Raw genomic sequence first — 13,204 nt, forward strand, 5'->3', positions numbered from 1 at the left:
TATAACTTTGTTGCGTGTCACCAGAACTTCCTACGCCAAGGGAAGAAAATGCCTGGATGTTCCTTTAGGTGAGTGAATAATGTTTTACCAGAGTCTTCATTTATGGCTTGTCTTCGAAATCTGTCACGTATTATAACTGCTGATGTGGAAAGTATTGAAAGTACCGGACCAATGAGAACGGCTTTCGCCTGAGCTACGCCATTTTATCCATTTTTCTTTTTTTGTGTCCCGGTACCGAGATAAATCAAAATGAAGTTATTTGAGTTGGGACCAGAAAATGAAACGTGCATCATAAATACAAGTCGCTATTGGAGGTGAGCGCCGAGCATGAAGATAAAGAATCAGTAAGTATGGCCACACTTTACGCTGGCGGCCTGAGCTTTTTTAATACCATACTCACCGCCATAAAATCTGCCGAAAATATTGACAAGAAACTTGATAATCTTAGTGAGAAGGACCAGTTGAAGGTCTCAGAGAAAATACTAATGCCAGATTTCTCTTAAGATTTCGAGTCATCTGTAGCTAAAATATTTATTATATTTACCTCTTCTAAATGCTGTTGGAGATAGCCATTTATAAATGTGTCAATATTTTTTTTGCATGATTTGGATTTATATCGTCAGCATAATTTCCAGATTGTGCCTTATCTGATTGACCGACAATTGATTGTGGGTATCCAACTTGTGGAGTCTGAAACCGAGGCCAATGAGATAAAAAAATAACGCTGGCTGGTACATAACAATATTTTAGGTTTTATAGGGCACTCATAAAGGTTCAGAAATGTTTGTACCGTTAGTATTTTAAATGTGCACAAGAGAGGGCAAACATGCCTCTAAGTAATGAAAATTATTGGCAATGAATTGCGGTAATCCAAGGCATAGCCTGAGGGCCTCCCTTTCCAGGTGCACCAGAGAACGAAATAATAAGCTGGTGCACCCGAATATAAAACACATCCCAATTATAAAACCACGAATACGTACATTATGTATATTATATCTGATGAAACTATCCGCATCCCCGATTGACTGCTGCATAGCCTTCGTAAGACTCCTAGCACCCATGCTCCTTTCTTGGCTATGTATTCAATGTGTGAATTCCATGGAAACTTGCAATTTTAAATGACTACCGTATATTGTACTGAGTCCTCTTGTGGTTTAATCTGCAGGTTGCAAGTTAATCTGACAAGAACTGTCTTATCCAAAGGGAAAAGAATAATTGGGCTTTTTTAATGTAAAACAATAATAAATAGCCCTGTAACCAATCTTCAATGGCACACATATACGATTGTAAGCGAGTGTAAAATAAATATGCGTATCTGAAGCGAAAAAGGACATGTCGTCTGCATATACATACTTGTATACTCTATCATGGCTGGGAATGGTGCTTAGTAATATATTAAAGAGAAGAGGCGAAGTGACTGCCCCCTGCAGAACTCCTCGTGTCTGTTAATGTATATAGTAGGAGTGGCCTTTTAGTGAGCAATAAATCACTCTTCAGCTTAAAAGCTCCCCAAACAACCTTATCATATATTTAGAATGCCATAATATTTTAATGGATACAATAATATGTTATGTTCTGCACCATCTGGTCTTTTGAGATATTCAATGTTACCAGAGCTGCTACTTGTCTGCGACGGCGCGCTAGTTTAATTCGGCTATACAAGTCCACATAGGTATGCCAAATAGAGCGTCCAGGTCGAGAACAAATTTGGGGGAGGCTCAGAATCCTTTTGTTTTCTACAAATTTATTGAGACGAGCATAATTAAACGTTTCTACTAACTTAACCAAATTAGAAGCTAGCACAATGGTCCAGGGTGTATCGTGCGCAGATGTTTTTAAGAACTGGAATTACTTTAGCAGTTGTCCAACTATGAGAAATCCATAAGCATTTTATACAATGATTAATTATAGTTAATAAAATATCACGATCCTCATTGAGAATGATTTTTTAACATTGTTCAGTTATTTCATCCCCGCCTAGAGTATAATTTGGAAGTTATTGCATATCGTGGCCGGCTCAGGCATTTATACCTCACTGAAATCACCACTGTGTGTTTTACATTTAGTGTAAAGTGATAGGAAAAATGAGAATCTGTTTGCTACACCATTCTCTATACCGTTTAGCATTTGTTTGGTTTTTTCATCGGTAAAAAGTGATGAATATATGTTCGGAATAAGGGGGATTTTTCTACAAGGAAGGAATTCGAAAAGCGTGCTCTTATTTATGGCTTCAGATAGATAATCGTACCGTTTAGTTTCGTGTGCTGTTTTGCTTTACCTACTGTGTGTTCGAATGGGGCTCGTTAGAATTTACAGTCGCTCCAGTTTTTCGGACAGTTGTTATGTAGTGAGCTTGTCCAGGCTGCTTTCCTTCTATTATAATATCGTGAACAATCTGTGTTCCACCAAGGGTTGAACGAATGATATTTCTTTGATTGAAGAATGAATTCTGTTTTTTTTTTCTAGAAGTTTGCTCTGTTGCTTTCTCCGCTTCTCTCGTCTAACAAGCGCGTCTGCCCCACAGTGCCAGTGTGGGTCTTCGTCATTCCAACATAAATCTTCCCTCAACTCACCGTCGCCCACTCTGCTTCGTGTATAAGCTCTGCGTAGACGCAACCAAAAGCCGAGACGCGCAATACCCAACAGGATCTACCCAGGAACGATGAGAACAGACACGGTCAATTTTAACCCAAGGGTGTCGAGAAAAACCAGACATTGACAGCGTCGATCCAATGATTGAAAAAATATAACGTCAGAGCTTAGGGAGGAACGGAACCCAAGCTTTCTGACTGGCAATCAAGCATTCTACGACAGAGCCGCGCTAGCCCTCGGAACTACTTCTCAAATAAAACTTTATGCTCCCGAAACGTCGTTTGTGGTTGCAATGCTGGCTATTCAATTGTATAAATAATACATATGTACTCCTATTATAGAACCGTCACGTCGGGTTATTATCAGTTGTAGTTAGGTGCCCTGCGCTCAAGTTGATTAGCGCAGCAGTGTCCAGGGCTACCATTCATGCGAGCACCATTGCGTGATTTCAGCTTATCGCTTCTTGTGTAGCTTATGTTCATCATCTTGTTGGCAACGTTGCGCAAGTGCATACAACTAATTACATAAACATCTACAATTACTCAACATATGTCTGTGTGTGTAACATACTTAACGTCATTTTAAGACCTGTTACTCAATAAAAATATTAAACATGGTCACCTTCCCTCCGCATGCATCGCATAACCTCGATTCCAAAGGCACCTGGGATCTGCTGAATTTTTCGATCAGGCTTATCAGCCACTTATCGAAAAGGCACAACTCATTAAATAGACCACTTATAAAATAGTGTTAAATCTTAAAATCTTCAACATATCTCTATCAAAATCCACTCGTTGTGCACTATTCAAAATTTTACTTTACAATATATATAAATATATATATGTATATATATATATATATATAAATGAATATATATATATATATATATTTATTTACTTATTTATTTATTTATTTATTTGATGCGCGTACTTACCAAGCACCATTCCCCATCTTTACGCTTTGCTCCCTGTTCATCTGTACAGCTTGGACGAGGATTCGACGGTGACGATCCCTGCAAACACGTAACCTTAATATGTCTAAGAATGTATCTTGCTTTTCACCAGAGTAAAATGCAAAATACAGCGTATTTTGGGTTGACTTATGTATTTTGATTGACTTATGTTAGGACAAGATGCCTCGTCTTTACAGCAGTTGTTTTAGTTTATTTAGTTTGTTTAGTTTTCTGGCCATGCAAGAGCATGTGCGAATAACTGTATATATGATGTCTCTACATTCTTTTTTTCAGTTGAAAGTCAGTGCTGGTCCTTTCTCTTCCTACTTCCCTGTCCTCATTTTTTGCGATGTTTACATTTTAAAAAATGACAGCATATCCACCGAGTGAATAATAGAGAGTGGGGCGAATCATCCGTCCGTCGATTCGTTCTTGCTTCCGTACGTCCATGCATCCGTCTGTGTGACCGTTCATGTGTCCATCCGCCCGTCCGTGCAAGCGTCTGTTCGTGCGTCCATCCCTGCGTTCGTCCATGCATCCACCCCTGCGTCCGTCCATGCGTCCAGCCGTCCGTGCAGCCATCCGTGTGTTCGTCCATGCATCTGTCTGTGTGTCCATTCGTTCATCTATTCAACACTCCAAGTACCACCATCTCGCATCTTTTCATCATATATTCCCCATATAGAAGCACCGCCATCTAGCGGACATTACAAGGACAATATGAGACGTGGCACAAGCACGCTTGCTTACGGCTTGCGCTCTGGGTCTACTTCCCACCTTTAACCACCTCGAGTTCATGGTATATACTAGTTCACCGTATTCGTAGCACTGCGGCCCAATGCTCGCTAAACCTTTCTAAAACCAAGGAGGTCACGCCCAGCGAGTATAACGTAGCAACCCTTTCTTGTGAGATAATGCTCAATGTACATGCCAATGTCTGCTAATGGGGAATGAGAGACAGAAGAATTCGGCTTTTAGTTAACGCGCATGCTGCGAATCGTTTATTGTTCAACAACACACAGGAGAAATTTCCCACCGGCACCAGTTTGCAGGTCAAAACGTAAGACTGGTTATACACTACGACTACTACTACGAAAACGAGGGACGAACGGGCGCCGCTCTAAGGAGCTTCGCCCCTAAAAAGAATCGTTACCAACTCGCCCAATTTTCACTACTTCTCAGAGAGTCCATCATTCGCTTGAAGGTGGCTGGAGCATTGCATAATCCGAATGGCAAGACCTTGAACTGGTAAAAACCATCACGGGTCACAAAAGCAGTCTTCTCGTGGTTCATGTAGTCGACAGCAATTTGCTAGTACCCTGATCGAAGGTCCGATGAAGGGAAAACACTTACCGTCATGAAGGCAATCCAGGGCGTGGTCAAAGCGCGGTAGCGGATAGATGTATTTTTCAGTAATCTGGTTCATATGTCAATAGTCGACACAGAATCGCAAACTGTTGGTTGTCCTTTTTCTTTACAAGAACAACAGGGAAAACCCATGGACTAGAAGATGGCTGAAAAATGTCTGGGCGAGTGTGCCGCCGACTTCATTTTGAATGATCTGAGGCTCCACAGGAAAAACGCTGTACGGCCGTCGATGTACCGATGATTACAGCACTGCACGAGCCGACTTTACTGGCCTTAGCCCGGCCCAGCCCGAAAGATCTGTGCACTAGCCCGCCCGAGCCCAGCCCGGGGTTTTTAAATACAGCCCGTACCCTGCCCGGGCTCGAAAAGTTTGGGCTCGGCCCGGTCCGGCCCGTTTAAGCCAAATATGCCTTCAACCTAAATGAAGCACTGTCTAACTTCGGGGATTGCATAGATACCTGAAGCACACAAGATAACCTATATAAAGTGTTTTATGAATTTTCTCCAGGACCACAGCTTTAACTATTTCTGTGTATATTTTCGGTGAGTTACACCTGAAACACTTTTGAGAAACAAAATTTTAGAGCAATATCAAAAAAAACTGGAGTCATAGCTGGCTTTCTTGTCTATGCAGTGCTAACCACGCCACGTTGTCTTTGCATTTCAAATACTGCAAAGTATAATACCCTCATAATGTGAAAAAGATGCCATTCATTTGAACTCTGACACCATATAAAGTTCATATGAGCTCTGGCTATTCAGTTATTGTACCAAGTTTCCTGCAAATTTCGTGTACTGCACAATGGAATGGAAAAAATCCGGCCTGTATTTTCTTGGGGGGATACTAAAGTTAAGGCATCGCCGAATGGGAGGGGGAGGGTGTATTGCGTGAACGTTGCGCAGTTGGGTAAGGTTTGGGAATGCCTAATTGTGCATCGTCATCATCATCATCCTCATCATCATCACCACCATCATCATCATCAGCCTGACTACTCCCACTGCTCGCCAAAAGCCTCTCTCATAATCCGCCGATCAAGCCAGTCTTGTGCTTTCTGCTACCTGCGAAATTCTTACTTTCTGTCTCACCTGCGTGCGTTTGCCTTATCTGGCAATCTAGTCAGTTACCCTTGATGACTAGTGGTTATCCTGGCAACGTGCTACGTGCTCGGCCCACGTCCTTTTGTTCTTCTGATTTCATCTCTATTATTCCTATTTATTGAATGAAGGACAAGCATTGCCTTCAACGTCAAACGAAAGCTATAGCCCGTGTTCACAAACGCTCCTTCACTCAAGAGCTCCCTTCGACTTGACGAAGTCAAGGTGGAGCATGCTCCTCCACTAAAGGAGCCGCTGCGTTTTATGAACGCTCCTCCACACTTCCTTCGCCAAGGGAGGCCTTTGAAATGCTCCATCCGCTTGACTGAACTGCATGGGCCGAGAAAAGCGCCTGATAACAAGAGTATTCGTAATTTTGGTTAAGAAATGCCTATCCTTGTGTAAGTAATGAACGCTCTTCTTAGTTATTCTTCTTTATAAATTGACATCACAGCAAAATACATACATTTAGTGTGGTAGCGTGGTTTGTAATGAGCCTTGAGCCGGCAGAGTTAGTGAAACCCCCGCTTCAATTCTGGCAACAGTCGTATCCAGGCAGCTGAACGTACAGCTGATGGTGTTTCGTCTGCAGCTGAAAGTTTCTACGTGTTTTTTTTTTATTTCGTCTCATAGGCATCTATTATTGCTGTTTATATTTACGGTAGTGTCTGCGTGTGTGTTGTTTGAGACCCTACTTTCGCCGAGGTGATTAATGAACTACGTGAGTGATGACAGGAAGCACAACACATGGTTTGTTGATTTTGTAGGGAACTATGCGAACGACGATGCAGTAGCAAGAAACGGCAAGGCACATGTCACCGATTCAAAAATCAAAGAAAAAACTGCTTCGAAATTTTATTCAGAAAATTAGGAATATCACTTAATACTCCCAATATTTTGTCTTTTGGGGCCATTTCATTGGGACACAGCGACAGGAACATCGACGGGGCTCTCTGCGAATTCATATATAACACAAGAAGATTACCTTGCTGAGTCAGCGATCAGCTCTCGAATTTTACTAGTCACACTACCACTTATTATTTAGCTGATACACTGCAATAATTCAACTTTCAGGAGAATTTCATATAACGATTCCACCACAGATATTCAACAAATTCTATTATTTCTCCCCCCCCCCTTTTTTTCTTTTTTTTCTGACATTGCACCAAATTAATTTCACAGTCAAAACACAGTAATCATATTCCCCTATTCTAGAAAATCTATAGGTATTTACTTGCATTAACCACCGGCTTCTTGGCCAATCCCCCTTAGTGGGTGAGAGCCACAAAAGAAAGAAACAAGCAAGCAAGCAAGCACAGCGTTGGTGCACACGCGCGACCCGAGCTTGCGTTTGTTTTGTATTTTCGGCCTGTTGGCGTTCCTCGCTCTTCTGGCGTTCCTCGCTCTTCTGGCGTTCCTTGGCCTTCCAGTAGGTCTGTACGTAAATAAACTGCGTGAAATCTGGTGTAGGTGTGTGGACTCCCGTACAAACCTGGAACTTCGCTCCCGTAAGCTTCCCCCTCTACGTGACACGAACATGGCCACCGAGACGCCTCTCCAGGTGGGACCTTCGACCATCCATGTCACTTGCGGCACCGTGTATCCTCAACGAGACCCTCCTATCTTCACTGGCTCCACTCAGTCGGACGTCAAAGATTGGTTGGCGAGGTACGACAAAGTCGGCGCAAGTAACAAAAATGGCAGCATATCCACGGAGTGAATGATGGAGAGTGGGGCGAAGAATTCGCCGTCCATTCGTTCTTGCTTTCGTCCGTCCACGCGTCCGTCAGTGTAAACTGTCCATGAGTCCATCAGCTCGTCCGTGCGTGCGTCTGTTTGTGCGTCCGTCCCTGCGTTCATCCATGCAGCCGCCCCTGCTTCCGTTCATGCGTCCATCCATGCATCTGTCTATGTGTCCGTTCGTCCATCTATTCAACAATCCAAGTACCACCATCTCGCATCTTTTCATCATATATTCCTCATATAGAAGCACCGCCATCGAGCGGACATTCCAAGGACTAAATGAGAGGTGGCACACGCACACTTTCTTACGGCTTGCGCTTCGGGTCCACGTCCTATTTAACCACCTCGAGTTTTTTTTATTGTAACTTTCACATCCATGTAACAAAAAACTTCGCAAACACTTGTTTGGTTCCGTAGCCTAACTGGCTAACAGAGGGACCAATTGTGTGACATACCTACATAATTGCGCAAGCGCTTACACAGCGACAAAGGACATCAAACTGGATACAATGTTTAAAATAGAAACAAAAACAAAAACACATGATTGAACTATACAAAGAAACATAGCGCAGAACATAGCTACTTATATCACAGAATAATAATAGCATAATAATAATAATATCAATATTAATAATAATATTAAATGACTATGTAGACGTATTATTTAGAAAGTTCGCAAGAAGTGCATGCTTCATGGCCAATGAAAAATTTCTAGCCTCTTTCACATCAGTCGGTATCGCATTCCATATGAGAGCGCCGTGAAATTCTATGAGCCTTCGACCGTAGGTATTTCTGGCTACCAGTTTATTAAAACAGTGATTCGCTGCAGCTCTTGTACAGCGCGCGGGTAACGTAAAGGTGCTTAATGGGAATGGGTCATTACGTTTTATTATTCCATGCACTATATCAGCAACACTAGACACGTGAACAGAGTCTAGTGGAAGTACACGCATCATTTGAAACAGTGGTTTTGCAGTATCCGTCCTGTTTGAGTATGTAATGATCCGGACTGCCCTCTTTTGCAGGCGGCTAATACATTTCAAATGAGTTTTATATGTACTGCCCCACAATGCTATACAGTAGCTCAAGTCACTGTGCACGAATGCAAAATATAGGATGCACAAAATCAATGCGCCAAAACATTCACGGACATTTAGTAGCGTGTGACACCCATATGCTAGCTTGGAGCATGTCTTTCCTATATGCGATTTCCTGTTCATGTCCGAGTCAAACATGACGCCTAAGTACTTAAACGAGGCTACTGACTGTAGCAGTGCCGTATCTAAAACCAAGTTAAAACCTGCAAATTCAAGTTCTTTTTTCCTAGAATGAAAGACCATGTATTTAGTTTTCTCTGTGTTGATATTAAGGTGGTTTCGTTTAAATCATACTTGTACTCTCTGTAACTCTTCGTTAATTTTATCTTCGATGTCTCTTAAGCTGTCACCAACAAAGATTAGTGCCGTATCGTCTGCGTGCATTAAAGCTTCTGAATATAGTAGGATGGAGGGAAAATTGTTAATGTACAGGGAAAAAAGAGTGGGTCAAATAACTGAGCCTTGTGGTACCATGGTGACTATTGATTGAGTAGAGGACTCGACGCCATTCAGTCCATTCAGTTCATGGTATGTACTAGTTCACTGTATTCATGGCACTTCGGCCGAACGCTCGCTAAACCTTTCGAAAACCAAGGAGGTTACGCCCAGCGAGTATGACGTAGCAAACGTTTTCAGATAGATAGTGCTCAATGTACATGCTAATGGCTGCTAATAGGAAATGAGAGGCGGAGAATTCGGCTTTTACTTTCTTACGGCTTGCGCTTCATATCTACTTCCCATTTTTAACCACCTCGAGTTCATTCGTGGTATATACAAGCTCATTGTATTCATGGCACTGCGGCTCAACGCTTGCTAAACCTTTCTAAAGCTAAGGAGGTTACACCCAGCGAGTATAACGTAGCAACCCTTTCTTGTCAGATAGTGCTCAATGTACGTGCCAATGGCTGCTAATGGTGATCGCAGCCTGCGCGTTAACTAAAAGCCGAATGCTCCTGTCTCTCATTCCCCATTAGCAGCCATTGATATGTACATTGAGCACTATTTTTATTGTTCAACAACGCACAGAAGAAGTCTCTCACCGGCACCACCTTGGAGGCCAAAATGTTATACTTATTACATACTACGGGGGATGAACGGTTGCCGCTATAAGGAGCTTCGCCCCTAAAATGGGACGACCCAAATAAGCTGGGCTATGTCACGTTCTACCTTGCGGACACCGCGCAACTGTGGTTGAATAACCACGCAGCTGACATTACTACGTGGACTGCATTCAAGACTGCTATTACGGACGTCTTCCGACGACTTGCGGCACTCAAGATTCAAGCCGAGCACCGTTTACGTCACCGTGCGCAGCAACCATGCGAGACCTACACGGGCTACATTGAAGATACGTTGCATCTTTGCAACCGCATCAACTCAACCATGCCTGAGGAAGAAAAAATCAGGCACATTTTGAAAGGCATTGACGACGGCGCCTTTCAGATGTTGCTCGCGAGAAATCCCTTCACAATTGCTGTACTCGTTTCCCTCTGTCAAAGCTTCGATGAATTGTGTAGGCAGCGCGCAATTGCTCGTCAAGCCCTCACGACGCCAGACACGCTCGCAAGCTTGCACCTAGCTGCACATCCTACCGATCAGCAGCCGCTGCGTTCGACAATCAAGGACTTCGTCCTCGAAGAGGTAGCGCGCCAGCTGTCACTGCTGCCACTGACACATGAGCCCGCGCAAGCTTTGGCACCGGACCTCCAACACGTCAATCGGACCCAAGTCGCTGAGGCCCTTCCGCCGATGCATCAGCAACCACCAGTCACTACGCCTCTCACGTACGCCGCCGTCGCTGCTCGGCCTACGAAACAGCGTATGCCATATGCGAAACCTGCCATGCCACCCTATGTCGTGCTACAATCTCAATTGCCGCACCGTATCCCTACGCGAGATCTTCAGCTCCATTTTACCGTCGCTCAGACGCTTGGAGGACGCCGGATAATAGGCCCATCTGTTTCGCCTGTGGTATCGCTGGACACGTCGCCCGCCACTGTCACCGAGATCCCCCTCCAGATGACATCATGGGCAGGGCAATGGCGTCGTCGTCTAGGACGTCACCAAGGTACACCACTGACGGTCCTCGACCCTACTCAAACCATCGGTCACCATCGCTCAGACAACGCTACCTGTCACTTATGCGTCACAGACCTGCTACGGAAGAGCGAAACTGATCGCTGCAGCTCCGGAGGCAACAGCTGCATACAATTCGAACTGCTTAAGGCCTCCATCTTTCTTGCCGCAAAACGTTATTGACGTCAATGTTGAGGGGACCACCGCACAAGTGCTTATTGACACAGGGGCCGCCGTTTCCATAATCTATGGGACCTTATGCCGCAAGTTGAAAAAGGTGACATTGCCTCTTTCGCACCTGATGCTCCGCATGGCCAACTTGCAGTGCATAGAACCTAGAGCTGTGTGCACTGCACGTGTCATTATCCAAGGTGAACTTTATGCAATTGAAGTTTTTGTGCTGGCATCATGCTCCCACGAAGTCATTTTTGGATGGGACTTTCTTTCGTGTCATCGGGTCATCATAGATTGCTCACGTGCAGAAGTTGCCCTTACACCGCTGCCAACCTCTTGTTTGGTGGATTCTTTTTGTGAAGCTTACAAACTTGTCGTTGTTGCATACACGGAAATAGCACTGAGAACATCCACCCTTGTAGCCCTGCCCTGTACTGCCGCTCCTGTCGGAACTGTTTTGTTCACTCCGTCTGCCGTATTTACCCGCCGCCGTAGCCTACACCTGCCCTTTGCCGTACTCACCGTGGAATCCGGTGCTACCACCATGCTCGTCGCGAACTCGCTATCGTCGCCAGTTACCTTACTTCGCGGAGAATGTTTGGGTAACATACAAGACATTGACGTCTTGAGCCCTCTGGAGTTCACCGAACACCCACCTCACCTCCAGCTCAAAGCTATGACGCCACCTGTGGCCACACAGCCCATGCCAGACTCATTCCAGCCCTCTGTTGCCGCTGAGCTATCGCCGACACAAAGAAGGGAACTCTTGTTCCTTCTTCGAGAGTTCCGTTCTGACTTCGATTGCGCGAAACCATCTTTGGGTCGCCCAGCGAACATCACGCACCACATTGACACCGGTACTCATGCTCTTTTACGCCAACGACCATATCGAGTTTCAGCGGAAGAGCGCCGTATTCTCAACGAACAAGTCGACGATATGCTCAAACGTGGTGTCATCCAGCCATCGCAGAGCCTTTGGTCGTCCCCTGCTGTGCTTGTGCGCAAAAAGTATGGGTCTATTCGATTCTGTGTCGACTATTGCCGGCTCAATAAGATAACTGGGAAGGATGTGTACCCGTTGCCACGCATCGACGATGCTCTCGATTGCTTGCAAGGAGCAGAATATTTCTCTTCTTTAGATCTTGGCAAGTGCCAATGGCTGATCCTGACCGATCGAAGACTGCATTTGTAACACCTGATGGGCTGTATGAGTTTAACGTCATGCCGTTTGGACTCTGCAACGCCCCAGCTACCTTTGAACGAATGAAAGACACCATCCTTCGCGGCTACAAGTGTAACACGTGCCTCTGCTATCTAGACGACATCGTCGTTTTTTCTCGCGATTTTTCGACTCACCTTGTTCGTCTTCGTGCTATTCTTACGTGTCTCACCTCTGCTGGCCTTCAACTTAACATCAAGAAGTGCCATTTTGCCACACGTCAGCTCACTATACCGGGTCACGTCGTCTGCAAAGAGAGTGTTCTCCCGGATCCGGCGAAACTCCGCGCCGTGGCCGACTATCCGAAGCCCAATTCTATCAAGACGCTTCGAAGTTTTATCGGCCTGTGCTCATACTTTCGTCGATTTGTGCGCAACTTCTGTTCCATAATCGCGCCTCTTACCAACCTGTTGACAACTTCCAAAGGCATATCTGCTTGCTGAAAAAAGTGCGACGAATCCTTCACCGCGCTTCGGCGGTTATTATTATCACCTCCAATACTACGTCACTTTGACCCCAATGCGCCTACGGAGGTCCACACCGACGCCAGTGGTGTCGGTCTTTGTGCTGTATTGGCTCAACGAAAACCAGGATACCAAGAATACGTGGTCGCTTACGCGAGTCGAACCCTCAAGAAAGCCGAGTGTAATTATTCCGTCACGGAGAAAGAGTGCCTCGCAATTGTCTTGGCTTTGACGAAGCTCCGCCCATACCTTTATGGCCGCCCTTTCGAAGTCGTCACGAACCACCGCGCTCTATGCTGGATATCATCGCTCAAAGACCCGTCGGGGCGCCTTGGTCGTTGGGCGCTTCGCCTACAGGAATACGACATTCGTGTTGTATATCGATCCGGCCGCAAGCACTCCAACGCGTAGGCGCTATCCCGCT

The 13,204-nt window shown here is 44.9% G+C and overlaps 1 long non-coding RNA gene across 2 annotated transcripts in view; it reads right to left on the minus strand.

Moving 5' to 3' along the window:
* Window positions 1-13,204, minus strand: part of LOC142803855 (uncharacterized) — a 141,242-nt gene that overhangs the window by 28,625 nt on the left and 99,413 nt on the right. For both annotated transcript variants that reach the window (XR_012894332.1, XR_012894331.1), the window contains exon 4: window positions 3,527-3,604. This is a non-coding gene — a long non-coding RNA (uncharacterized LOC142803855). The remainder of the gene's footprint in view (window positions 1-3,526; window positions 3,605-13,204) is intronic.

This window comes from Rhipicephalus microplus, chromosome 3 (genome assembly GCF_043290135.1).
Source record: "Rhipicephalus microplus isolate Deutch F79 chromosome 3, USDA_Rmic, whole genome shotgun sequence".
NCBI lineage: Eukaryota > Metazoa > Arthropoda > Arachnida > Ixodida > Ixodidae > Rhipicephalus > Rhipicephalus microplus.